The sequence below is a fragment of the Arachis ipaensis genome, chromosome B6, assembly GCF_059453495.1.
Source record: "Arachis ipaensis isolate K30076 ecotype BB chromosome B6, ASM5945349v1, whole genome shotgun sequence".
Lineage (NCBI taxonomy): Eukaryota > Viridiplantae > Streptophyta > Magnoliopsida > Fabales > Fabaceae > Arachis > Arachis ipaensis.
The window spans coordinates 122,452,081-122,479,435 of NC_142441.1; the positions used below are offsets into that span (position 1 = coordinate 122,452,081).

The following is a 27,355-nucleotide window of genomic DNA, read 5'->3' on the forward strand; positions in this document are numbered from 1 at the left end:
TTTTTATTTTTATGATTTTCTAAAATTTTTTTGGATTTTTCGAAAATTAATGTGAAAAAGAAAAATAAGGATTCCAAAATTTTTAATATGAATTCCAGGAATCTTGTACTCTTAGTCTAAAGTTCCAATCTGAGGGTTAAGCATGGCTTAATAGCCAGCCAAGCTTTAGTATGTAACTCAGACATGCCACAGCTGACATTCCAATTAACTTGCCTCTCTGCTGATGGTTGGAAGCCCCTATCCAAAAGAATTAGACATGGCTTTACAGCCAGCCAGGCTCCATTTTTCATGAAACTCTAGAATTCATTCTTAAAAATTCTGAAGAAAATGTATTTTTGAAAACATTTATTTTAAAATTTTTTTTTTTCGAAAACAAAGGAGAAAATTTTTGAAAAATTTTTGAAAAATTTTTTTGAAAACTTTTTGAAAATAAGAAGAAAATTACCCAATCTAAGCAACAAGATGAACCGTCAGTTGTCCAAACTCGAACAATCCCCGGCAACGGCGCCAAAAACTTGGTATGCGAAATCGTGATCACACAGATTTAGATTTGTAAAATTATTTGTTCGTTCTTTCCCTGGCAATGGCACCAAAAACGGATGCACAGAACCATGGTGCAAACATAACTTCACAACTTCGCACAACTAACCAGCAAGTGCACTGGGTCGTCCAAGTAATAAAACCGTACGTGAGTAAGGGTCGATCCCACGGAGATTGTTGGTATGAAGCAAGCTATGGTCACCTTGTAAATCTCAGTCAGGCGGATATCAAATAGTTATGGAGTTTTCGAATATAATTAATAAATAAACAGAAAATAAAGATAGAAATACTTATGTAATTCATTGGTGAGAATTTCAGATAAGCGTATAGAGATGCATTCGTTCCTCTGAATCACTGCTTTCCTGCTGCCTTCATCCAATCAGTCTTACTCCTTTCTATGGCTGGCTTTGTGTAAAGACATCACCTTTGTCACTGGCTACTTTTTATCCTCTCTGGAAAATGGTCCGATGCGCTGTCACTGCATGGCTAATCGTCTGGAGGCATCACCGTGATCAATGGCTGCGTCCGATCCTCTCTGTGAAAATGGTCCGATGCGCTGTCACTGCATGGCTAATCATCTGGAGGTTCTCGATCATACTGGAATAGGATTTACTATCCTTTTGCGTCTGTCACTACGCCCAGCACTCGTGAGTTTGAAGCTCGTCACAGTCATTCAATCCCTGAGTCCTACTCGGAATTCCACAGACAAGGTTTAGACTTTCCGAACTCTCATGAATGCCGCCATCAATCTAGCTTATACCACGAAGATTCTGATTAAGAGATCCAAGAGATACTCATTCAATCTAAGGTGGAACGGAAGTGGTTGTCAAGCACACGTTCGTGGGGAATGATGATGATTGTCACGTTCATCACATTCAGGTTGAAGTACGAATGAATATCTTAGAAGCAGAATAAGTTGAATTGAATAGAAAAACAGTAGTACTTTGCATTAATCTTTGAGGAACAGCAGAGCTCCACACCTTAATCTATGGAGTGTAGAAACTCTACCGTTGAAAATACATAAGTGATGAAGGTTCAGGCATGGCCGAATGGCCAGCCCCCAAACGTGATCTAGGATAGCATACAACTGATCAAAGATATCTAATACAATAGTAAAAGGTCCTATTTATACTAAACTAGTTACTAGGGTTTACAGAAGTAAGTAATTGATGTATAAATCCACTTCCGGGGCCCACTTGGTGTGTGCTTGGGCTGAGCTTGAATGTTACACGTGCAGAGGTCATTCTTGGAGTTGAACGCCAGTTTGTAACGTATTTCTGGCGTTCAACTCTGGCTTGTAACGTGTTTCTGGCGTTTAACTCCAGACTGCAGCGTAGAACTGGCGTTCAACGCCCTTTTACGTCATCTAAACTTGGCCAAAGTATGGACTATTATATATTGATGGAAAGCCCTGGATGTCTACTTTCCAACGCAATTGGAAGCGCGCCTTTTTGAGTTCTGTAGCTCCAGTAAATCCACTTTGAGTGCAGGGAGGTCAGAATCTAACAGCATCAGCAGTCCTTCTTCAACCTCTGAATCTGATTTTTGCTCAAGTCCCTCAATTTCAGCCAGAAAATACCTGAAACCACAGAAAAACACACAAACTCATAGTAAAGTCCAGAAATGTAAATTTGACATAAAAACTAATAAAAATATCCCTAAAAGTAACTAGATTCTACTAAAAACATACTAAAAACAATGTCAAAAAGCGTATAAATTATCCGCTCATCAAGCACCCAGGTATAACTCATACTCTGATTCTACTAAAATAACTGCTTAATACCCTTGCTGACTTAAGCATCGGAGTCCCTTGCAGGTACCCCCACCCTCCGGTGATGAAGGATCAACATCATCAACAAGCCCAACAAGTCGGACACGGCGGCTCCAGCCACCTCCCACAAATCGGACGCATCATCGCCGACCAGCACAGAAGATCTCGTCCGAGATCGACCTACAGTTTCAAGTAACCCCCGGAACATCGGCGCCATTGCCGGGGACCTGGAAGTCATCCCATCATCATAGCGGACAACCTGGACAACGACCACAACTCTGATTTGAAAAACAGAACGCCACATAAAAATGCGGAGGTCACACTAGACAATACTTCTCAACCTAACAAAGACAAGAACTCACCAAACACGGGAGCCATGGAGGCACTTCAAGATTGCCTAAAACAACTTAGGTCGAGTATCAACGGGAAGCCGAGAGATACCTACGAAGGGAGGCTAGGCGACGCCGCGAATTAGAGGACAAGCTCCTAAAGCTTGAAGCCGATCTCAAAACTAAAACTACTCGATCCAGCCACGAAGACAGCTCCCGCAAAGACCAAGACCCATTCACCAAAGAGATCATGAAGGCCAAAATCCCAAAAGACTTCAAACCTCCCGACATGACTCTATACGATGGCACATCAGATCCTAGCCATCATCTCAGCAACTTCAGAAGTAGAATGTATCTCATCGACGCCTCAGATGCAACTCGGTGCAAAGCCTTTCCGACTACTTTGATGAAAACAGCAATTAAATAGTTCGACAATCTACCCCTCAGGTCCATCTCAAGCTTTGACGACTTAGCCAAAAAGTTTCTAGCCAGATTCTCCATCCAGAAGGACAAGGCTAAACACGCCCCAAGTCTACTAGGGATCAAGCAAGGAGATCGGGAAAGTCTTCATAGTTACATGGAAAGATTCAACAAGGCATGTTTGGACACACAAAATCTTCCAACAGAAGCAGCTATTATGGGTCTCATCAATGGCCTGTAAGAGGGACCTTTCAGTCACTCTATATCGAAAAAACATCCCACATCTCTAAATAAAGCGCAAGAACAAGCGGAGAAATACATCAACATGGAGGAAAACTCTCGAATAGGAGAGACCTCAAAACTCGGATCTGCTTACTCTTCCCAAGATAAGGATAAAGAATCCAAGAAAAAAGAAGATCAACATAGAGAAGAGATCAAGAAAATATCATAATTACACCCCCCTTCGGGTGTCTCTTGTAGATATTTATCGAGAAGTATGCCACAGTGAAAAAATACCTCTACCTCGCCCACTCAAAAGCAATAAAGGAGGAGGAAATCGGACAGAATACTGTGAATACCATCGAATCTACGGACATCCCACCAACGAGTGCTTCGATTTAAAGAATATCATAGAAAAATTGGTAAGAGAGGGAAGACTAGATTGGTACTTAGCCAACAAATCAGATGAGCCAAGAAAAAGAAGAAGGGACGAAGAGGTCGGACGACCTGAACGACCACCTCGTACCCCGGAACGACATGTCCACACGATACATGGAGGATTTGCGGGAGGAGAAATCTCCAAATCATCTCGCAAAAGACATCTGAAGGAAGTATATCATGTCAAAGGAGGAGAAGGAGCACCCGAACTCCCCACTATCACTTTCACCAAAGAGGACGCAGCTGGCGTCATCTCAGGACATGACGATCCCATGATCATCACTATCATATTAGCCAACGCTAATCTCCACCGCACGTTGGTGGATCAGGGAAGCTTGGCTGATATACTATTTAAAACCGCGTTCGACAAACTCGGCCTAGAGGAAAAAGAGCTCAGAGCATATCCAAACAGCCTATTCGGGCTGGGAGACACTCCTTGCACACCACCTTTGGAAAAGGAAATTGGTCAAGGACACTCAACATAGACTACATCGTGGTCAACATGAGTACAGCCTACAATGCCCTGATAGGTCGGACAACGCTGAATCAACTCGGCGCAGTAGTCTCGACTCCACATCTGTGCATGAAGTTTCCAACCACAGAAGGGATCGCTACAATAAGAGCAGACCAGAAGACAACGCGCCGCTGTTACAACGAAAGTCTGAACCTAAGGGGCAAAGGGAAGAAATCCACACCATTGGACTCGGTAGAGTTCGAGGGCGGGAAGAGCTTCGTCCACAACTTAAAGGCGAGACAGAAAAAGTCCAAATTGGAGATACTTCAAAAAAAACAACTAGTATTGGCACAATCCTAAAAGGAGACATAAAGGAGTCCCTCATACAGTTCTTAAGAGACAATGTCGACCTCTTTACATGGAAAGCCATAGACATGCTGGGCATAGACCCTAAGTTAATGTGCCACAAGTTGGCAGTTTACCCAGGATCTCGGCCAGTACAGCAGAGATGTAGAAAGCTCGGACCAGAATGATCCCAAGCTGTGGAAGAACAGGTACAAGCTCTACTAGAGGCAGGATTCATAAGAGAAGTCAAGTACCCACTATGGCTAGCTAACGTCGTCTTGGTGAAAAAATCAAATGGGAAGTGGCACATGTGCACCGACTACACTGATCTCAACAAAGCCTGCCCAAAAGATCTTTATGCACTCCCAAGTATCGATGCTCTGGTGGATGTCTCCTCCGGATACAAATACCTCTCGTTTATATTCGGGATACAATCAAATCCCGATGTACCCACCTGATCAAGAAAAAACTTCATTCTTAACCCCGAAAGCAAACTACTACTACATCGTCATGCCATTTGGACTCAAGAATGCAGGAGCCACTTATCAACGATTAATGAATAAGGTCTTCGCGGACCACATCGGGAAAATCATGGAAGTCTACGTGGATGACATGTTAATAAAGACACAAAGTGAAGAGTCGTTACTGTCCGACCTCACCCAAGTATTCGACACTATAAGAAGGCATGGCATGCGGCTTAATCCTGCAAAATACACCTTCGCAGTAGAAGCTGGAAAATTCTTGGGTTTTATGCTCACACAAAGAGGAATCGAGGTAAATTCGGATAAATGTCGGGCCATACTCGACATGAAGACCCCGACTTGTATCAAAGAGGTATAGCAACTCAATGAAAGATTGGTAGCCTTGTCTAGATTTTTAGCTGGATCGGCAATAAGATCTCTCCCTTTCTACGCCACTCTAAGGAAGGGAAAAATGTTTGAATAGACGATGGAGTGCGAGCAAGCCTTCAAAAATTTCAAAAGATTTCTGGGACAACCACCTATTCTAACTCAGGCCACGGGAAGGAGAATCACTTGTATTGTACCTCGCAGTAGGAAATCGAGCAGTAGCCTCAGCACTGGTCTGAGAAGACGACAGTGAACAACAACCTATATACTTCATCAGCAAAGCACTACAAGGGTCCGAACTGAACTATCAAAAAATAGAAAAATTCACCTATGCTCTCATACTAACATCTCGACGACTTCGCCCATATTTCCAAGCCCACATCATCAGGGTTCGGACCAACCAGCCCATAAAAGGCATTTTGCAGAAAATAGACTTAGCAGGAAAAATCTTGCAATGAGCAGTCGAGTTGTCCGAATTTGACCTTCAGTATGAAGCTCGAACAGCCATCAAGTCACAGTATCTGGCCGACTTCATTGCAGAGTTTACGGACACCCCAGAAATTCCAACAGAATGGAATCTCTATGTAGATGGTTCCTCAAACAAAACCAGAAGTGGCACGGGCGTGATAATAGAAAGCGATCAGGGAACCCAAATCAAACTTTCCCTCAAATTCGGGTTCCCTGCTTCAAACAACCAGGCTGAATATGAGGCACTACTAGCTGGTTTGAAGCTGGCTAAGGAGGTTGGAGCTCAAAAGCTTATCATCTTCAGTGACTCACAAGTAGTCACCTCACAAATAACAGGGAACTACCAAGCCAAGGATCCCACCATGAAAAAGTACTTGGACAAAATCAGGGAACAGCTCGGACAACTCAGGGAATATAAGGTCCGCCACATACCTCGGGAACAGAATGCTCAAGCTGATGCACTCTCAAAACTAGCCAGCACCAAACCAGGGGGCAACAATAGAAGCCTCATCCAGAAAATACTGCAAAACCCGTCAATCTCGGAAGAAGAAAAGGTCCTAGCCATAACAGGTCTGGATCAAGGATGGATGACTCCCATAATTAACTACCTCAAAATAGAAACACTCCCTACAGATAAGAAGGAGGCAAAGAAGTTAAAACGGGAGGCACAATACTACACCATCATAAACAATACTCTATACAAGAGAGGGATTTCAACACCACTATTAAATGTGTGCCGACTTCCAACACAAAGGAAGTTTTAGAAGAAGTATACAGTGTCATCTGTGGCAACCATCTCGGAGCACAGGCTCTTACCAAAAAGGTACTCCGGGCCGGATTCTATTGGCCGACTCTACAAAAGAAGCAACAGAATTCGTAAAGACATGTCCACCATGTCAGAAACATGCCAACTTTTATATGCCCCACCAGATGAGCTTATCAGCATAACCTCACCCTGGCCATTCGCAAAATGGGGACTCGACCTTCTCGGTCCTTTCCCTCAAGGATCTGGACAAGTCAAATTCCTCATTGTGGGGGTAGACTATTTCACAAAATGGATTGAGGCGGAACCCGTAGCTAACGCCACTGCTCAAAGAAGTCAAAAATTCCTATATAGAAATATTGTCACAAGGTTTAGGGTTCCATACTCCATCACCACAGACAGTGGCACTCAATTTATAGATGCAGGCTTCAGAAAATTGGTGGCCGATCTGAATATAAAACACCAATTCACATCCGTAGAACACCCCCAGGCCGATGGACAAGCAGAAGCTGCTAACAAAGTCACATTAGCCGGGTTAAAACAGAGATTACAGGATGCAAAGGGAGCCTAGACTGAAGAGCTCCCGCAAGTCCTATGGGCATATCGGACAACTCCACACTCCACCACAAAGGAATCACCATTTTGATTAGCTTACGGAATTGAGGCAATGATCCCAGTGGAGGTCGAAGAAGGATCGCCCAGAGTGATCAACTACAGTGAAGAGGCCAACTCCCAACTTCAAAGGGAAGAACTCGACCTACTTCCAAAAATTTGAGAAAGAGCTCGGATCAGGGAAGAGGCATTAAAACGTCGAATGGCTTCAAGATACAATCAAAAGGTAGTGCCGCGAGGCTTTGCCAAGAATGACCTCGTCCTAATCCGAAATGACATTGGAACAACTCGACTGGGAGAAGGAAAGCTGGCAACAAACTGGAAGGGTCCCTACCGAGTCATAGAAGTACTACAAGCTATCCAAACTAGAAGGACAAGAGCTCCCAAGGTCATGGCACGCCTGCAACTTAAGGAGGTACTACAGTTATGAGGTAATAAAGATCTTGGGATGAGGTGCACTCTGTTTCCTTAAAAAGGTTTTAACGAGGCACCAAGCCAAGATCCATGAAATACCTAACTTAAGGGGGGTAAAACTCCCACATGTATATATTAGCATATTTTCTATTTTGAATAAAGTTTTTTCAGATTTTCTATAAATCCTTTATCAAGACGCATTAATCTGAAATGCAAAATTTCATCGCCCGATTATAAAGCTACAGATCGGCAAAAGTGAAAACCAAATTCGCTGCCCGATCACAATAAAGGCCAACAAAGATGAAAACCGAATTCATCAAAGGTTGACCAAGCGAGGATCAAGCTCAATTTCTACGAAATCGGCAAAGATGAAAAGTGACAAAACAGATTAAATGCAAGAAGTTATCAAAAGTGATCTATAAGAAAGGACCTGACGAGGTCATAATAAAAATGGGTTGCTAGAAATAACTTAAAGATGGACCGACATAAAGAAGTCGGACCAGTCGACTATGACAAAAGTTATAAAAAGTAAATCCCTAAGAAAGAGGCCTGACCAGCCCTGAAAAAGAGAATTACTAAAAATGACTCAGAAGGGACCGAAATGACAAAGTCGGCCCAATCAAGCTACCAAAAGTTATAAATACGTAATCCATAAAAAGAGACCTGACAAAGTCCGAACAAAATGGATTACTAAGAAATAACTTAAAAGAGACCGACATGCAGAAGTCGGACCAAAAGCTACAGGATCATCAAAAGCGAACCCCAAGGGGTTACTCACAAGGAGATCGATCGACAGAAGGTATGCGCCATGAGGGAACTTGAATCGGACCCAAAAAGCCATAACCTCAATCAATCTACAAATATGAAAGCACAAAGGCAATCAAAAGAGGTGGGAAAACAAGATTCCAATACCTTAAAGATGCCTGGAAAATACTAAGCAAGCAACCGATAAGCATATCACAAAAAAGTTACTATAATAACAAGACTCAAGAGGCCACCTGAAGTCGACCCTAAGAGGCTTGAAAAACTACCTTTGTTTTTTCAAAATAAAGGTTGCTAAAAAAGCAACTAGAGTATCCAGAAGTCAAGACTACACACTACAAAACAAAAGAGTTCAAAGCCCACAGGCCGGGCTATACACAAAAATAATCATAGAGAATCCAAAGACTTCCCAGTAGCAGCATCCCGAGGTGAAGGAGGACGAGTCTGTAGGGGTACCGCATCTACCGTCCCATCATCCCGGTTCAGCATCTGGACGTCGGGATCAGACTCAGGCTGACCGACTTCAGTTTCCAGAGTTGAAGAAGGCGGGCCAACGGAGACTTTAGCAGAAGGTACGGGAGGATGGTCGACATCATCATCATCATCAGGGTCATCAGGGACAATCTTACCATCCTTTACAACATTATCCAAACTACAAAGAGTAAGGTCAATCTCGGGCACAAGAACTCGAACTTGATCCTTCAAATTCTCATTAGCAGCATTTACACTGCCTACAAGATGACCCTGAAGCTCGGCATAGTCAGCTCAGGCAGACTCCAAATCCTCCTTAAGACCCATCATCTTCCTATAAGTGGTGACATAGCTCTCCTTATGCTTCAACGCCATATCTTTAGACAACTTGGCAGAAGCCGCCAAGGCAATAGCCCGAGTCTTCTCACCCTCTAACTCTTTCTCCAGTTTGGCCACTTTCACCTCGAGCTCCTCCTTCAAACCCTTTGGTGCACGAAATTGTGATCATCAATGGCGCCAACAACTTGGTACGCACAATTGTAATCTCAACTCTTTATCACAATTCCACACAACTAACCAGCAAGTGCACTGGGTCGTCCAAGTAATAAACCTTACGTGAGTAAGGGTCGATCCCATGTAGATTGTCGGCTTGAAGCAAGCTATGGTCTTCTTGTAAATCTCAGTCAGGCAGATTCAAATGGTTATGGAGAATTGATAATTAAAATATGAATAAAACATAAAATGAAGATAGAGATACTTATGTAATTCATTGGTAGGAATTTCAGATAAGCGTATGAAGATCTTTGTTCCTTCTGAACCTCTGCTTTCCTATTGCCTTCTTCCAATCATTCATACTCCTTTCCATGGCAAGCTTTATGTTGGGCATCACCGTTGTCAATGGCTACTTCCCGTCCTCTCAGTGAAAATGTTCCAAATGCGCTGTCACCGCACGGCTAATCATCTGTCGGTTCTCGATCATGTTGGAATAGGATCCATTGATCCTTTTGCGTCTATCACTACGCCCAACACTCGCGAGTTTGAAGCTCGTCACAGTCATCCCTTTCCAGATCCTACTCGGAATACCACAGACAAGGTTTAGACTTTCCGGATCTCAGGAATGGCCGCCAATAATTCTAGCCTATACCACGAAGGTTCTAATCTTAGATTAGAAACCCAAGAGATACACATTCAAGCTTGTTTGCATTGTAGAACGGAAGTGGTTGTCAGGCATGCGTTCATAGGTGAGAATGATGATGAGTGTCACAAATAATCACATTCATCAGGTTGAGAAATGAATAAATATCTTGGAATAAGAATAAGCTTGAATTGAATAGAAAAACAATAGTACTTTGCATTAATTCATGAGGAACAGCAGAGCTCCACACCTTAATCTATGGTGTGTAGAAACTCTACCGTTGAAAATACATAAGAACAAAAGGTCTAGGCATGGCCGAATCGCCAGCCTCCCAAAGCGTGAACATACAATTTCCAAGATGAAAAGTATGATCCAGTGTGTGAAATATAATAGCAAAAGGTCCTATTTGTAGAAAACTAGTAACCTAGGGTTTACAGAAATGAGTAAATGATGCAGAATCCAATTCCGGGCCACTTGGTGTGTTCTTGGGCTGAGCATTGAAGCTTTCACGTGTAGAGACTTTTTTTGGAGTTAAACACCAGTTTTTTGCCAGTTTGGGCGTTTAACTCCAGCTTTAATGCCAGTTCTGGCGTTTTGACGCCAGAATTTCTATGCTGACTTGGAACGCCGGTTTGAGCCATCAAATCTTGGGAAAAGTATAGACTATTATATATTGCAGGAAAGCCCAGGATGTCTACTTTCCAACGCAATTGAGAGCGCACCAATTGGGCTTCTGTAGCTCCAGAAAATCTACTTTGAGTTCAGGGAGGTCAGAATCCAATAGCATCTGCAGTCCTTTTTTAGCCTCTGAATCAGATTTTTGCTCAGGTCCCTCAATTTCAGCCAGAAAATACCTGAAATCACAGAAAAATGCACAAACTCATAGTAAAGTCCAGAAATGTGATTTTTATTTAAAAACTAATAAAAATATAATAAAAACTAACTAAAACATACTAAAAATAATGCCAAAAAGCGTATAAATTGTCCGCTCATCACAACACCAAACTTAAATTGTTGCTTGTCCCCAAGCAACCAAAAATAAATTAGGATAAAAAGAAGAGAATATACAATGAATTCCAAAAATATCTATGAAGATCAGTCTTAATTAGATGAGCGGGGCTTTTAGCTTTTTGCTTCCGAACAGTTTTGGCATCTCACTTTATCCCTTGAAGTTCAGAAAGATTGACATCTATAGGAACTCAGAATTCAGATAGTGTTATTGATTCTCCTAGTTCAGTATGTTGATTCTTGAACACAGCTACTTTATGAGTCTTGGCTGTGACCCTAAGCATTTTGTTTTCCAGTATTACCACCGGATACACAAATGCCACAGACACATAACTGGGTGAACCTTTTCTGATTGTGACTCAGCTTTGCTAGAGTCACCAATTAGAGGTGTCCAGAGCTCTTAAGCACACTCTTTTTGCTTTGGACCACGACTTTAACCACTCAGTCTCAAGTTTTCACTTGACACCTTCACGCCACAAGCACATGGTTAGGGACAGCTTGGTTTAGCCGCTTAGGCCAGGATTTTATTCCTGTAGACACTCCTATCCACTAATGCTCAAAGCCTTGGATCCTTTTTATTTTACCCTTGCCTTTTGGTTTAAAGGGCTATTGGCTTTTTCTGCTTGCTTTTTCTTTCTCTTTCTTTTTCTCTTTTTTTTTTTCACTACTTTTTCTTGCTTCAAGAATCATTTTTATGATTTTTCAGATCATCAATAACATTTCTCCTATTCCATCATTCTTTCAAGAGCCAAAAATTTTAACATTCATCAACAACAAATTCAAAAATATGCACTGTTCAAGCATTCATTCAGATAACAAAAAGTATTGCCACCACATCAAAATAATTAATCTGTTTTAAAATTCGAAATTCATGAACTTCTTTTTCTTTTTCAATTAAAAACATTTTTCATTTAAGAAAGGTGATGGATTCATATTCATAGCTTTAAGGCATAGACACTTAGACACTAGTGATCATGTAATAAGACACAAACATAAATAAACATAAAGCATAATTTTTGAAAAACAGAAAAATAAAGAACAAGGAAATTAAAGATTCCGACTTGTTGAATGGGGTTGGTGAGAACTTCCCAACCTCTTCTTCGAATCTCATGTCGGATCTCCGGGTATTCACCCTTTTTGAGCTTGAAAGGGACCTCGGGGATCACCTTCTTCTTGGCCACAACTTCATAGAAGTGGTCTTGATGCACCCTTGAGATGAATATCTCCATCTCCCATGACTCGGAGGTGGAAGCTTTTGCCTTTCCTTTCCACTTTCTAGAGGTTTCTCCGGCCTTAGGTGCCATAAATGTTTATGGAAAAATGAAAAGCAACGCTTTTACCACACCAAACTTAGAAGGTTTGCTCGTCCTCAAGCAAAAGAAGAAAGAAGAGAGTAGAGGAAGAAGAAATAGGGGAGATGGAGGGGGTTAGTGTTTCGGCCGAGGGGGAGAAGTAGTGTTTAAGATGTGTGAAAATGAAGGGGTGAAGATGGGTTTATATAGGAGTGGGGAGAGGGTCAGGTTCGGCCATGTATGGGTGGGTTTGGGAGGGAAAGTGGTTTGAATTTGAATGGTGAGGTAGGTGGGGTTTATGATGGATGGATGTGGATTGGTGAAGGGTTTATAGAGAAGAGAGTAGGATTTGATAGGTGAGGGGTTTTTGGGGAAGAGGTATTGAGGTGATTGGTGAAGGGTATTTGGGGAAGAGTATTATGAAAAGGTGTGAAGAAGAGAGAGTGGGTTGAGGTTGGTAGGGATCCTGTGGGGTCCACAGATCCTGAGGTGTCAAGGATTTCTCATCCCTGCACCAATTAGGCTTGCAAAACGCCCTTTGCTGCCAATCCTAGCGCTAAACACCAGGTTGCTGCCCATTTCTGGCATTTAACGCCAGCTTCTTGCCCTTTTCTGGCGTTAAACGCCCAGAATGATGCCAGACTGGGCGTTTAACGCCCATTCTGCTGCCCTTACTAGCGTTTAAATGCCAGTAGGCCTCTCCTCCAGGGTGTGCTATTTTTCATTCTATTTTTCAGTTTGTTTTTGCTTTTTCAATTGTTTTTGTGACTTCACATGATCATCAACCTACAGAAAATATAAAATAACAATGGAAAATAAAAATTTAACATAGATAAGTAAAATTTAGTTGCCTTCCAACAAGCGCTTCTTAAATGTCAGTAGCTTGACAGTGGGCTCTCATGGAGCCTCACAGATACTCAGAGCATGATGATGGCCTCTCAACACCAAACTTAGAGTTTGGTTGTGGCCTCCCAACACCAAACTTAGAGTTTGAATGTGGGGGTTTTGTTTGACTCTGTATTGAGAGAAGCTTTTCATGCTTCCTCTCCATGGTTACAGAGGGAGAACCTTGAGCTTTAAACACAAGGGAGTCCTCATTCACTTGAAGGACCAATTCTCCTCTGTCAACATCAATCACAGCTTTTGTTATGGCTAGAAAGGGTCTACCAAGGATAATGGATTCATCCATACACTTCCTAGTATCTAGAATTATGAAATCAGCAGGGATGTAGTGGCCTTCAACCTTTACCAAGACATCCTCTACATGTCCATAAGCCTGTTTTCTTGAATTGTTTGCCATCTCTAGTGAGATTCTTGCAGCATGTACCTCAAGGATTCCTAGCTTCTCCATTATAAAGAGAGGCATAAAGTTTATGCTTGACCCTAGGTCACACAGAGCCTTCTCAAAGGTCATGATGCCTATGGTACAAGATATTGAGAACTTTCCAAGATCTTGTCTTTTCAGAGGTAATTTTTGCCTAGTCAAGTCATCCAGTTCTTTGGTGAGCAAAGGGGTTCATCCTCCCAAGTCTCATTACCAAATAGCTTGGCATTTAGCTTCATGATTGCTTCAAGGTACTTAACAACTTGTTCTTCAGTAACATCTTCATCCTCTTTAGAGGAAGAATATTCATCAGAGCTCATGAATGGCAAAAGTAAATTCAATGGAATCTCTATGGTCTCAGTGTGAGCCTCAGATTCCCATGGTTCCTTATTAGGAAACTCCTTGGAGGCCAGTGGATGTCCATTGAGGTCTTCCTCAGTGGAGATCACTGCCTCCTCCTCCTCTCCAGGTTCGGCCGTGTGGGTCATGTTGATGGCCTTGCACTCTCCTTTTGGATTCTCTTCTGTATTGCTTGGAAGAGTACTAGGAGGGAGTTCAGTAACTTTCTTACTCAGATGACCCACTTGTGCCTCTAAATTTCTAATGGAAGACCTTATTTCAGTCATGAAACTTTGAGTGGTTTTAATTAAATCAGAGACTACAGTTGCTAATTCAGAGTTATTCTGCTTGGAATTCTCTATTTGTTGCTGAGAAGATGATGGAAAAGGTTTGCCATTGCTAAACCTATTTCTTCCACCATTATTGTTGTTGAAGCCTTGTTGAGGCCTCTGTTGATCCTTCCATGAGAGGTTTGGATGATTTCTCCATGAAGGATTATAGGTGTTTCCATAGGGTTCTCCCATGTAATTCACCTCTTCCATTGCTGGGTTCTCAGGATCATAAGCTTCTTCTTCAGATGAAGCTTCTTTGGTACTGACTATTGCTGCTTGCATCCTAGACAGACTCTGAGAAATCATATTGACTTGCTGAGTCAATATTTTATTCTGAGCCAATATGGCATTCAGAGTATCAATCTCAAGAACTCCTTTCTTCTGACTTGTCCCATTATTCACAGGATTCCTTTCAGAGGTGTACATGAATTGGTTATTTGCAACCATTTTAATGAGTTCCTGAGCTTCTGCAGGCGTCTTCTTTAGATGAAGAGATCCTCCAGCAGAGCTGTCCAATGACATCTTGGATAGTTCAGACAAACCATCATAGAAGATACATATGATGCTCCATTCTGAAAGCATGTTAGAAGGACACCTTCTGATCAATTGCTTGTATCTTTCCCAAGCTTCATAGAGGGATTCACCTTCCTTCTGTCTGAAGGTTTGGACTTCCACTCTAAGCTTGCTCAATTTTTAAGGTGGAAAGAACTTTGCCAAGAAGGTATTGACTAGCTTTTCCCAAGAGTTCAGGCTTTCTTTAGGTTGTGAATCAAACCATGTTCTAGCTCTTTCTCTTACAGTAAAGGGAAAAAGCATAAGCTTGTAGACCTCGGAATCAACCCCATTGGTCTTGACAGTGTCACAAATTTGCAAGACTTCAGCTAAGAACTGATGAGGATCTTCCAATGGAAGTCCATGAAACTTGCAATTCTGTTGCATTAGAGAAACTAATTGAGGCTTAAGCTCAAAGTTGTTTGCTCCAATGGCAGGGATTGAGATGCTTCTCCCATAGAAGTCAGGAGTAGGTGCAGTAAAGTCACCAAGCACCTTCCTTGCATTGTTGGCATTGTTGTTGTTTTCGGCTGCCATGGCTTCTTCTTGTTTGAAAAGCTTTGTTAGGTCCTCTACAGAGAGTTGTACTTTAGCTTCTCTTAGCTTTCTCTTCAAGGTCCTTTCAGGTTCAAGATCAGCCTCAACAAGAATGTCTTTGTCCTTGCTCCTGCTCATATGAAAAGAGAGGAGAAGAAAATATGGAGTCCTCTATGTCACAGTATAGAGATTCCTTGAGGTGTCAGAGGTAAAGAAGAATAGAAGGAGAAGATAGAGAAGAAAGAATTCGAACTTATCAAGAGGGATAGAGTTCGAATTGTACATTGAGGAGGAGTGTTAGTCCATAAATAGAAGGATATGGGAAGAGGGGAAGAATTTTCGAAATTAAAGTAAAAGATTTTGAAATAATTGAAAGAAATTTTGAAAATTTGGTAAATGATTTTCGAAAACTAAGATTGGGAAAGAAATTAAGTGATTTTTGAAAAAGATTTTGAAATTAGAAATAAAAAAGATATGATTGAAACTTAATTTTGAAAAAGATGTGATTGAAAAGGCATGATTGAGAAGATATGATTGAGAATCAAATTTAAAAGAGAAAGTTTTTAAAATTAAAGTTGATTACTTGACTAACAAGAAATTAAAAGATATGATTCTAGAATTAAAATTTGATCCTTTCTTAATAGGCAAGTAACAACTTGAAAATTTTGAATTAAATCACTAATTGTAGCAAGGATTTTCGAAAATAGTAATAAATAAAAAATTGAAAATAAATTGATTTTGAAAAGATATGATTGAAAAGATATGATTTGAAAAAGATTTGATTTTGAAAAATTATGAATATTTGAAAAAGATTTGAATTAAAAACAAAATCTTCCCTCTAGTGTCCTCCTGGCGTTAAACGCCCAGAATGGTATCCATTCTGGCGTTTAATGCCCAAAATACTATCCTTTTGGGCGTTTAATGCCCAGCCAGGTACCCTGGCTGGCATTTAAACGCCAGTTTTCCTTCCTCACTGGGCATTTTGAACGCCCAGCTTTTTCTGTGTAATTCCTCTGCTGAATATTTTGAATCTTCAATTCTCTGTGTTATTGACTTGAAAAGACACAATTTTAAAAATTTTTGAATTTTTTAATGATGAGAAATAATAACAAATGCAACTAAGATCAAATAAACAATGCATGCAAGACACTAAACTCAGAAGTTTGTATACTAAGGACTATAACAATTTAAAAATGCATGTAAGAAACAACAAAAGACACAAAATAAGAGAAATTAAAGATCAAAGAACTGAAATCATCAAGAACAACTTGAAGATCAATGAAGAACATAATGTATATATTCGAAAAATGCAAGAAGAATAAAGACATGCAATTGACACCAAACTTAAGATTAGACACTAGACTCAAACAAGAAACATAAAATATTTTTGATTTTATAAATTTTATAATTTTTTTTCGAAAATTATATGGAAAAGAGAATAAAGAGATTAAAATTTTTAATAAGAATTATAGGAATCATGCAATGTTAGTCTAAAACTCCGGTCCAGGAATTAGACATGGCTTACTAGCCAGCCAAGCTTTCAATGAAAGCTTCGGTCCAAAACACTAGACATGGCCAATGGCCAGCCAAGCTTTAGCAGATCATTACTCTCAATAGCAAAATTGATAGAAATCAACAAGCTCTTAGTTGAAACCTCAGTCCAAAAGTTTAGACATGGTTTCACAACCAGCCAGACTTCAACAAATCATCATGAAACTCTAGAATTCATTCTTAAAAACTCTGAAGAACAGAATAGAAAATTTTTTGTATTTTTGAAAAAAATTTTCGAAAAAATAAAAACTAAACAGCATAATCATAAAATAAAATTACCTAATCTAAGCAACAGGATGAACCGTCAGTTGTCCAAACTCGAACAATCCCCGGCAACGGCGCCAAAAACTTGGTTGCGCGGGGATTGTTTGTTCCCCAACAACGGCGCCAAAACCTTAGTACGCACAATTATAATCTCAACTCTTTATCACAACTCCACACAACTAACCAGCAAGTGCACTGGGTCGTCCAAGTAATAAACCTTACGTGAGTAAGGGTCGATCCCACGGAGATTGTCGGCTTGAAGCAAGCTATGGTCATCTTGTAAATCTCACTCAGGCAGATTCAAATGGTTATGGAGAATTAATAATTAATAGACGAATAAAACATAAAATGAAGATAGAGATACTTATGTAATTCATTGGTAGGAATTTCAGATAAGCGTATGAAGATGCTTTGTTCCTTCTGAACCTCTGCTTTCCTATTGCCTTCTTCCAATCATTCATACTCCTTTCCATGGCAAGCTTTATGTTGGGCATCACCGTTGTCAATGGCTACTTCCCGTCCTCTCAGTGAAAATGTTCCAAATGCACTGTCACCGCACGGCTAATCATCTATCGGTTCTCGATCATGTTGGAATAGGATCCATTGATCCTTTTGCGTCTGTCACTACGCCCAACACTCGCGAGTTTGAAGCTCGTCACAGTCATCCCTTCTCAGATCCTACTCGGAATACCACAGACAATGTTTAGACTTTCCTGATCTCAGGAATGGCCGCCAATAATTCTAGCCTATACTACGAAGGTTCTAATCTTAGATTAGAAACCCAAGAGATACACATTCAAGCTTGTTTGCCTTGTAGAATGGAAGTGGTTGTCAGGCACGCGTTCATAGGTGAGAATGATGATGAGTGTCACAGATCATCATATTCATCAAGTTGAAGAACGAATGAATATCTTGGAATAACAATAAGCTTGAATTAAATAGAAAAACAATAGTACTTTGCATTAATTCATGAGGAACAGCAGAGCTCCACACCTTAATCTATGGTGTGTAGAAACTCTACCGTTGAAAATACATAAGAACAAAAGGTCTAGGCATGGCCGAATCGCCAGCCTCCCAAAGCGTGAACATACAATTTCCAAGATGAAAAGTATGATCCAGTGTATGAAATACAATAGCAAAAGGTCCTATTTGTAGAAAACTAGTAACCTAGGGTTTACAGAAATGAGTAAATGATGCAGAATCCAATTTCGGGCCCACTTGATGTGTGCATAGGCTGAGCATTGAAGATTTCACGTGTAGAGACTTTTCTTGGAGTTAAACGCCAGCTTTTGTGCTAGTTTGGGCGTTTAACTCCAGCTTTTATGCTAGTTCTGGCGTTTTGACGCTAAAATTTCTATGCTAATTTGGAACGCCAGTTTGGGCCATCAAATCTTAAACAAAGTATAGACTATTATATATTGCTGGAAAGCCCAGGATGTCTACGTTCCAACGGAATTAAGATCACGCCAATTGGGCTTCTGTAGCTCCAGAAAATCTACTTTAAGTGCAGGGAGGTCAGAATCCAACAACATCTACAGTCCTTTTTCAGCCTCTGAATCAGATTATTGCTTAGGTCCCTCAATTTCAGCCAGAAAATACCTGAAATCACAGAAAAATACACAAAATCATAGTAAAGTCCAGAAATGTGATTTTTATTTAAAAACTAATAAAAATATAATAAAAACTAACTAAAACATACTAAAAGCATACTAAAAATAATGCCAAAAAGCGTATAAATTGTCCGCTCTTTACCCTTCATCTGGTCGAACTCCAACTTGGCATCCTCCATAAAGGCCTTTGTTGCATGAATGGGAAGATCATGGGCAGTCTGATATAAAGCTGCCCCCATATGTGCCATCTTGATACTGCTCCGAGTAAAAATGACGAAGAAGAGAAACATCGTCAGTAGGAATGGCACCATAGGGACCAATTTGCTGATCAACAAACTCGACAGCATCGAAATTGGGGGCATCCAGGTTGAAGGGCTCAGCGGTCCTCTGTCTTTTTGGAGGAGGAGCGCCAGTAGGAGAAGAGGTAGTAGCAGAAGTCTGGGGAGGATCGACCAAATGAACCTGAGGGGTAGGAATCATCCTCCTCAGCCCAGGAGAGCTTGGTACTGGTTGTTTTGGCAGAACATGAGAGGATCCTTCTCCAGCCGCCTTGGCCGAGATGTTCTAGGCAGCTGTAGCATTTCTCGCCTTTTTAAAGGCTTTAATGGAATCATTATTCTTGGCCATCTCTAAAAAAACAAAATCAACCAAAAAAGCAAAGTTATGAATCTGGAAAGAAAGGAAGCAAAGTAAAACATAACAAAAACAAGTCGGCCAGTACCCAACACAGTTCGGACTAGGGAGGGGTCCCCCAGAAATCTCTTGGTATCGAGATGGGGAGGTTCCCCCCAAATATCTTCCAAAACATTCACAAAAGCCTGCTCGACCTCGTCAAGCATCTCCCATGAGTATCGAGACACCACAACGTTCTTTTGCCAGCACAAGGGGAAGGCAGGCTCATTATTCGATTCCAACAAAAATGGTTGAGCTCCCTCAAACAGCTCGGACTTTAAAAAAGTAATTCTTAAAGTCCCTAAAGGACTCATCATACATAGAAAACACTTTATGTCCCTGGACAGATCAAAAGGAAATCCAAGAAGCTTTCTTTTTGGAGGAAATCCCGGACTTAGTCAAAACAAAGAGATAAAGAAAGAGGGTCTGAGAAGGTTTGACGTCCAACTCATGGCAAAGCAACTGGAAGATTTTGATAAAACCCCAAGAGTTCGGATGGAGCTGGGAAGGAGCAACGTTACACGACCACAATAAGTCGGTCTCGAAGGAAGTAAAAGGGAAAGTAATGTTCAGCTGGCTGAAAAAATAGTCATGGGCATAGAAGAAGGGACGCTCCCCCTGGACCAAAGTCGGGAAACAAACTCTCTCATCGGAATCAGGCGCTACAAGCTCATAATCTTTTTCCTGGGCGCGACTACTACAAATCCTATAACGCTTCCTCAGCTCTACACAGTACTCCTCATTTACCACGGAGACACACATCAACACAAGGGAGTCTAGCCAATCGGACATACCCTCAGGAATCTTGGAAGACGTCTCAACAATATTTTTGCGAGAAGACATGGCCAACTAGTCCTACAAGCAAGGAAAAGAAAATGGATTACTAACCAAAACAGCTCAGGCAAAATCCAAGAAAATAGCTCGGACCAAAATGGCTCAGAGCAGTACAAACAGTAAAAGGAAAACCCTAAGACACGCACCAAGGTCCAGGGGCATCCTTTGGAGGCAGGGACAGAGTAAGGACTCAGAAAGAAAGTCTACAAAGGCTAAACATCCCAGCAAAGACTCTAAGCAATGCTTCAAGAAGAAAGACGCAAATCAAAGTAAGTTATCAGAAAACCACCGTCTTCTACAAATCTATCAGCAAAGAAAGCTATCAACAGGGCAAAAATCAAGGGGCAATCTTTTCAGAAGCAAACAGGTGCAGTTCATAAAACTCAAGCATCAAAGTACAACCAGAAAGCAACGACAACATGCAAAACCCTAAAAGCATCCACATAGGAGCATGCATAAAGTCGAAAGAAAACCAGAAAACATGCATGACAATACAACCAAGTATGGTAAAAAACAAAAAGGTCCAAGATTTCCAACAAAACTCAGGCAAAACCAAAAACTTTACCAAGAATAGAACAAGGTAAGCATAAGGAAAGAACGAAAAGAAGAACCAACCTGAAAGAAAGTGCTGAAGAAGTGGAAGAGACAAAATCCAAAATTGCCTTCGAGCAAGGAAAGCACCAACAACCACCAAATGGCGTCACAGAGAGAAGCGTGAAGACACGAAAAACAAAAATCCCAAAAGAACAAGGAGGCACAAATGAAACGGAAGAATAAGAGAGAAAGGGGGAAGTTACAGTGAAGAGAAACAGAAAAAAGAAAGTTTTGGTGTAATTCAAAAATAAAACAAGAAAGCGGGAGGCAAAAGAAACGGAACGTTAAAAGATTAATGGGGCATTAAAAACCTTGCACATTCCCAAAGCAAGGAACGCTTGTTTTCGAAATCAAAGAAAAGAGAAGAAACGCTCCGTATTCAGAAGGGGTTTCTACAAAAAGAAATCGACAATGCTCGAGCTCGGCTTCTACAGAGAAGGATTGAAGTCCTGAAACTAGGGACTCGACCTCAAAAGGAAGACCACGCTCAAGCAGGGGCACTGTTCATACCCTGGGTCGAGTTGTCCGACCCGGGATGTTTAACGACAAGTCGACCAACCTCTTCAGGTCAGGACTATCCGACCTCTTCTCAAAGAGGTCGGCCAAATCACCAGGAAAAGCCCAAATAGGGCCCAAACAGAGGAACACGACCCAAATCCAAAAGTAGCCCAAAGCCTACAGAGATAAGGGCGGTTCTCGTGAAGATAAGATGACCTCACTCAAAGATAAGATAAGATAAGATAACTATCTTATCTCTAGAAAGGTCACTCCTCATCGTTATAAATACACCAGAGCACCCAGGTATAATTCATACTCTGATTCTACTAAAATACTTGCTTAATATCCTTGCTGACTTAAGCATCGGAGTCCCTTGCAGGTACTCCCACCCTCCGGTGACGAAGGATTAACATCATCAACAAGCCGAACAAGTCGGACACGGCGACTCCAACCACCACCCACAAATCGGACGCATCATCGCCGACCAGCACAGAAGATCTCGTCCGAGATCGACCTACAGTTTCAAGTAACCCCCGGAACAGTACTTTTATTAGTTTTTGTTTAATTAGTGTTCTTCCTGATTTTCGAAAATTGATCTTGTTTGCTTTCTTGAACACTCGATTTCTATCTTGTTCATCTTTTCCTTTTTTCTTTCTTTCTGTTTGAATTTTTTGTTATTTTCTCTTATTTGATTTCAAAATTTTTAAGTTTGGTATTCTTTTAGTGTTTTTTCTTTAAATTTTTAAAATTAATATTGTTTATCTTTCCCCTTTTATTTTTAAATTTTTCTTATTATCTTATTTTGAATATTTCCTTTTTCTTTTTAATATTGTTTATTCTTTTAATATTTCCTTTTTCTTTTTAAATTTTGAAAATTTCTTCATCTTTTTCTTATCTTGATTTAAAAATTTTAAGTTTGGTGTCTAATTAGTGATCTTTTTTTTAATTTAATTTTCTTTAATCATATCTTGTTTATCTTTTTTGATCTTTAATCTTTATCTTTTCTTTAAAGTTTCAAACTTTGTTATCTTATCTATATTTTTAATTCAAATTTTAAAGTTTAGAGTTTCTTAGTTTTTCTTTCTCTTAAATTTGAATTTCAAAATCTTTATTTGACTTTTCTTTTCTAATTTTCAAAAATTTTCAAAATAAGCCTCCTATCTTTAAGGGCTTGTTTGGGTGAACTTTTAAGAAAAGATCTTTTTTCGAATAATCTTTTTTTAAAAGATCTTATGTAAAAGTAAAAGTGATTTTATGTTTAGATATCTTATATAAAAAGATCTTTTTATTTATCAATTATGTTTGGGTATAACAATATAAAGTACTTTTTTATTTATTTATTACATGAAAAATATCTTTTTTTAAAGAAAAAAGATGTTTTAAAAAAAGATGTAAATTACAGCTTCTCAAAAAAGATGTTTTTTTCCTAGTGTTTTTATTTTTACTAATAGAAATTTACCAAACACACTAAAAAATGAAAAAAAGATCTTTTTTCACTGAAAAAATTAAAGATCTTTTTTTTTATCAAGATAATGGCGCCCAAACAATTTTTTTGGTTTAATTAACTTTTCTTTTTAATTTTTGAATCTTTATTTTTCTTGACTTTCAAATATTTATCTTATTTATCTTTTCCTTGTTTCTCTACTTTCTCTTGATTTTCGATTTTATCTTGAATTTCTTTTTAATTTTTGGTTACTAGTTTATTTTTTTCATTAAATTTTCAAACTTATCTTATTTATCTTTCTCTTTATTTTCAAAATTTTGTTTTAAGTTATCTTATTTTCATTTAAATTTAAATTTTAAACCCTTTCTTTCTATTTTTTTTTTAAATTTTTGAAATTTCTTGTATTTTTTATTTATTCTAATTTTATTTATTTATTTTCGAATTAAAAAAAATTTCTTTCTAATTTTTGAAACTACTTAGACTAATTCTTACATTCTTGTTTCGAATTTTCTTGTTAATTGGTTACTTTATTTTAATTTTATTTCTTTTGGATATCTCACTAGGAGCTCTTTAGACCTTGACATAGAGACTCTCACTTTTCTTTGTCTCTGGTTAGTACAGGAACACCAAAATCACTATGGATCCAATTGAGAATGCACAACCCAGAAGAACCTTGGGATCTTACACAGCTCCCACTCCTAATTTCTATGGAAGGAGCATTAATGTACCTCCTACTAGAGCAGAAAATTTTGAGCTCAACCCACAATTGATCACTCTAATGCAGCAAAACTGTTAGTTTCATGGACTCCCACAGGAAGAACCCAATGAGTTCCTCGCTAATTTTCTGTAAATCTGTGACACTGTGAGGACCAACAGAGTAGACCCTGACATCTATAGGCTGCTGCTCTTCCCATTTGCTATAAAAGACCAAGCAAAGAGATTGTTGGATGCTCAACCCAGAGCAAGCCTGGACACATGGAGTAAAGTAATGAACAAGTTTCTGAATCAATACTTTTCTCCAAGAAAGCTAAGTAGGTTGAGAATGGATATTCAGACCTTTAAACAAGGAGAGAGCGAGTCTCTTTATGATGCTTGGGAGAGATACAAGCTGAGACGATGCCCCACTGAAATGTTCTCAGTCTGGGTTAAGCTAGATATTTTCTATTATGGACTCTCAAATATGGCCAAGATGTCCCTGGATAACTCTGTAGGTGGTTCAATACACATGAGGAAGATGACCGAAGAAGCAGATGAACACATTGAGATGGCTGCCAACAGTCAATATTTATACTCATCTAGTGAAACCTCAATGAAGGGGGAAGTCAAGATCGTATCCACTGAACCCACCATTTTTGAACAAAATGAATCTTTAACCCAGTAGCTGAGCCTTCTCACACAATAAGTACTGAGCCTGCAGGAAGTATTACAGGAGACCCGAGCCTCCAGCAAGACTATGGAAGCACAGTTGAACCAGACCAAATAGTAGATATTTGAACAGATAAGGAAGGAGTGCCAAGCAATTCAACTAAGGAGTGGTAGAACCCTGAACACCCAACCTCAGAACAAAAGGGCGCAGGATGCAGCGGAGACACCAGGGCATGAAAACACAACAACCCAGAGCACCATTGGGGTCGCTGAACGCCCACGAGGGGGCAGCTCAGGCATTCAACGCCCAGAGAGGGGAGGAGCTATAAATAACAATCCATAGGATGTATCCCCCAGACATCCTGATAATCCCTTTCCAGTTACCCTAGATACTCATCCTGCACTGCCAAAGGCCCTGGAATATCAAGCCAAGCTGCCATACCCTCAGAAGCTCTAGAAGACAGAAAAGGACAAGTAATTTTCCAAATTCTTGGAAGTTTTCAAGAAACTTGAGATAAAAATCCCCTTTGCAGAGGCTTTAGAATAAATGCCTTCCTATGCTAAATTTATGAAGGACATATTGAGCAAAAAAAGGGATTGAAAAGAGGCAGAAACAGTTGTTCTCACCAAGGAGTGCAGTGCAGTCATTCAAAGGAATCTACCAGAGAAACTTCAAGATCCGGGGAGCTTCATAATCCCCTGCACCATTGGAAACACCTGTATAAAGAAGGCTTTATGCGATCTTGGAGCAAGCATCAACTTGATGCCATTGTCATTAATGCAGAAACTCCAATTTCAAGAAATTAAGTCCACCCATATTTGCCTTCAACTTGGTGACCACTCAGTCAAGTTCCCAGTGGGAGTGGTGGAAGATATGCTTGTGAGAGTAGGACCATTTACCTTTCTTTTGGATTTCGTGATACTGGATATGGAGGAGGACAAGAATGCATCTATCATTCTAGGAAGACCTTTTCTCGCCACAGGACGAACCATCATTAACGTCTAGAAGGGGGAAGTGACACTGAGAGTCAATGATGAGGAGGTTGTACTGAATGCAATCGAGGCTATGCGACATCCAGATCTCCCGGAGGAATGCATGAGGATAGATGCCATAGAGCCACTGGTTGAAGAAGTGTTTGCGGCCGAAACATCTGAAGAGGACCTAGACACGATTCTTGAAAACATTCTGCCTGAACTAGATGAGCCGGGACTTCAGAAGGAGATGCTAAACACACCTGGAGAAGAACATGGGCCCCCTAAACTCGATCTCAAGGCCTTACCTCCGTTCTTGAAATACGTGTTCCTAGGAGATGCTGACACTTATCTAGTGATTATAAGCTCACACCTACAGCAGCAAGAAGAGAAACCTTGATTCAAGTCCTCAGAACCCACAAAACAGCTCTTGGATGGATGATGGGTGGCGAAAATCGACCAATTAAGAAATCAATATAGAAACACGTTGCGAGTATAGTTCTTAACCAGCAAAAATTCGCTCATCAATTTAGAAAGGTTGTCACAAAATTAGAATAAAAATACTGGGAGTATGGGTCCCAGGTCGTCTCCCAACGAGTTGACAAAAGAGTGCTATTTTATTAATCAGGAGTTTTCCAAGAAATTTTGAGAGTTGAATAACAGAAAAGTAAAGGGGTGTGAATTAAGGCGATGTAAACTAAAAGAGATTTATATAATTAAATAAAAGGCTTTGACCGGGGGTGTGATTAATTGGAAGTTCTATCCTTGTTGGAATTCTCTCAAGTATAGTATAAAGAGGTTATTGTTTTCACTTAGTTAACCCTTACTAAATAAAGGAAAGTCAAGTGATTAAGCTAACTCTTATTCGCAAATCCTAGTCCTCTCCCTTGGGAAGGTCTAGCGTTAGTAAGTAGAGAATTAGCCGACAACTTCTAATTTAACTAATCACTTGAGCATTCCAACTCAAGTGTCTCCTTTTAATCAACCCCCATGTCAAGTTGGGAATCTACTCCATTTACATGAATATAAAACTCACAGAAATATAAGAAGAAGACATGATAAATTAAATAAATAGGGATTGAAAATTAATTAAAGGTAAAAATAATTCTCTGTATTAATAAATCTAAAATGCAACATAATTATCTGAACAGGATTAATAAGTAATCAAAAGAGTAAAGGAATAAGAAAACAAACTAGAATAGTAACTTCAACGGAGGTGATGACTCTCGCAATATCCAAAGCATAAAACTATAAAACTATGAATGTAAAGAAAACCTAGAGGAAGAGCAATTTCTCTCTAGATTCAGATCTAAAACTAAGAACTATGCTAATGAGAATGTGTGTTGAGTCTCTGCCTGTTCCCTGGCTCTAGTCTGTGTTTCTGGGCCAGAAACTGGGTCAAAACTCGGCCCAAAATCACCCCCAGCATTTTCTGAATTTTCTGCAGATCACGCATGTCACGCGTACGCGTCAGTCACGCGTATGCGTTGCTGGTCGTCTTGGCGTGTCACGCGTATGCATCAGGCACGCGCACGCGTCTCCGTGCAAACTCCAATCCATGCGTACGCGTCAGGTACGTGCACGCGTCGCTGCAAATTTCTCCATATCGCGCGCACGCGTGAGCCATGCGTATGCGTCAATGCTCGTTGGTTATCTCCTTAGTTTCTTGTGTTCCTTCCATTTTTACAAGCTTCCTCTCTATTCTCTAAGCCATTCCTGCCCTGTAAAGCCTGAAACACTTAACACACGGATCACGGCATCGAATGGTATAAAGGAGAATTACAAATTAAAGACTCTAGGAAGCAAGTTTTCAACCATAGAATAACACTAGGAAGGAATTGTAAAATCATGCAAATCATATGAATAAGTGTGCAAGGACTTGATAAAACCACTCAATTGAACACAAGATAAACCATAAAACAGTGGTTTATCAATGGACCACAAGTGACTTAAAAGGAATCCGTCCCACTCGGTGTATGCACAAGATTCAACTTGAAGATGATGCTAAACCGGTTGTGCAACCTCAGAGGCAGCTGAATCCAGCTATGAAAGAGGTGGTCCAAAAGGAGGTTACAAAACTTTGGGAGGCTGGAATCATATATCCTATCTTGGATAGTCTCTGAATAAGCCCTTTGTAGGTGGTACCGAAAAAAGGGGGTATGACAGTGATCCATATTG

The 27,355-nt window shown here is 40.1% G+C and overlaps 1 non-coding gene and 1 pseudogene across 1 annotated transcript; one reads left to right on the plus strand and one right to left on the minus strand.

The window, feature by feature from the left end:
- The first annotated feature begins 14,860 nt into the window (after window positions 1–14,860).
- On the plus strand, window positions 14,861–14,968 carry LOC148562550 (small nucleolar RNA R71). Its single transcript, XR_015887559.1, has one exon. It is a non-coding gene; the product is annotated as a small nucleolar RNA R71 (small nucleolar RNA).
- Window positions 14,969–18,872: 3,904 nt separating this feature from the next.
- Window positions 18,873–20,262, minus strand: LOC148562551 (uncharacterized; annotated as a pseudogene).
- Between the last annotated feature and the right edge of the window lie 7,093 nt (window positions 20,263–27,355).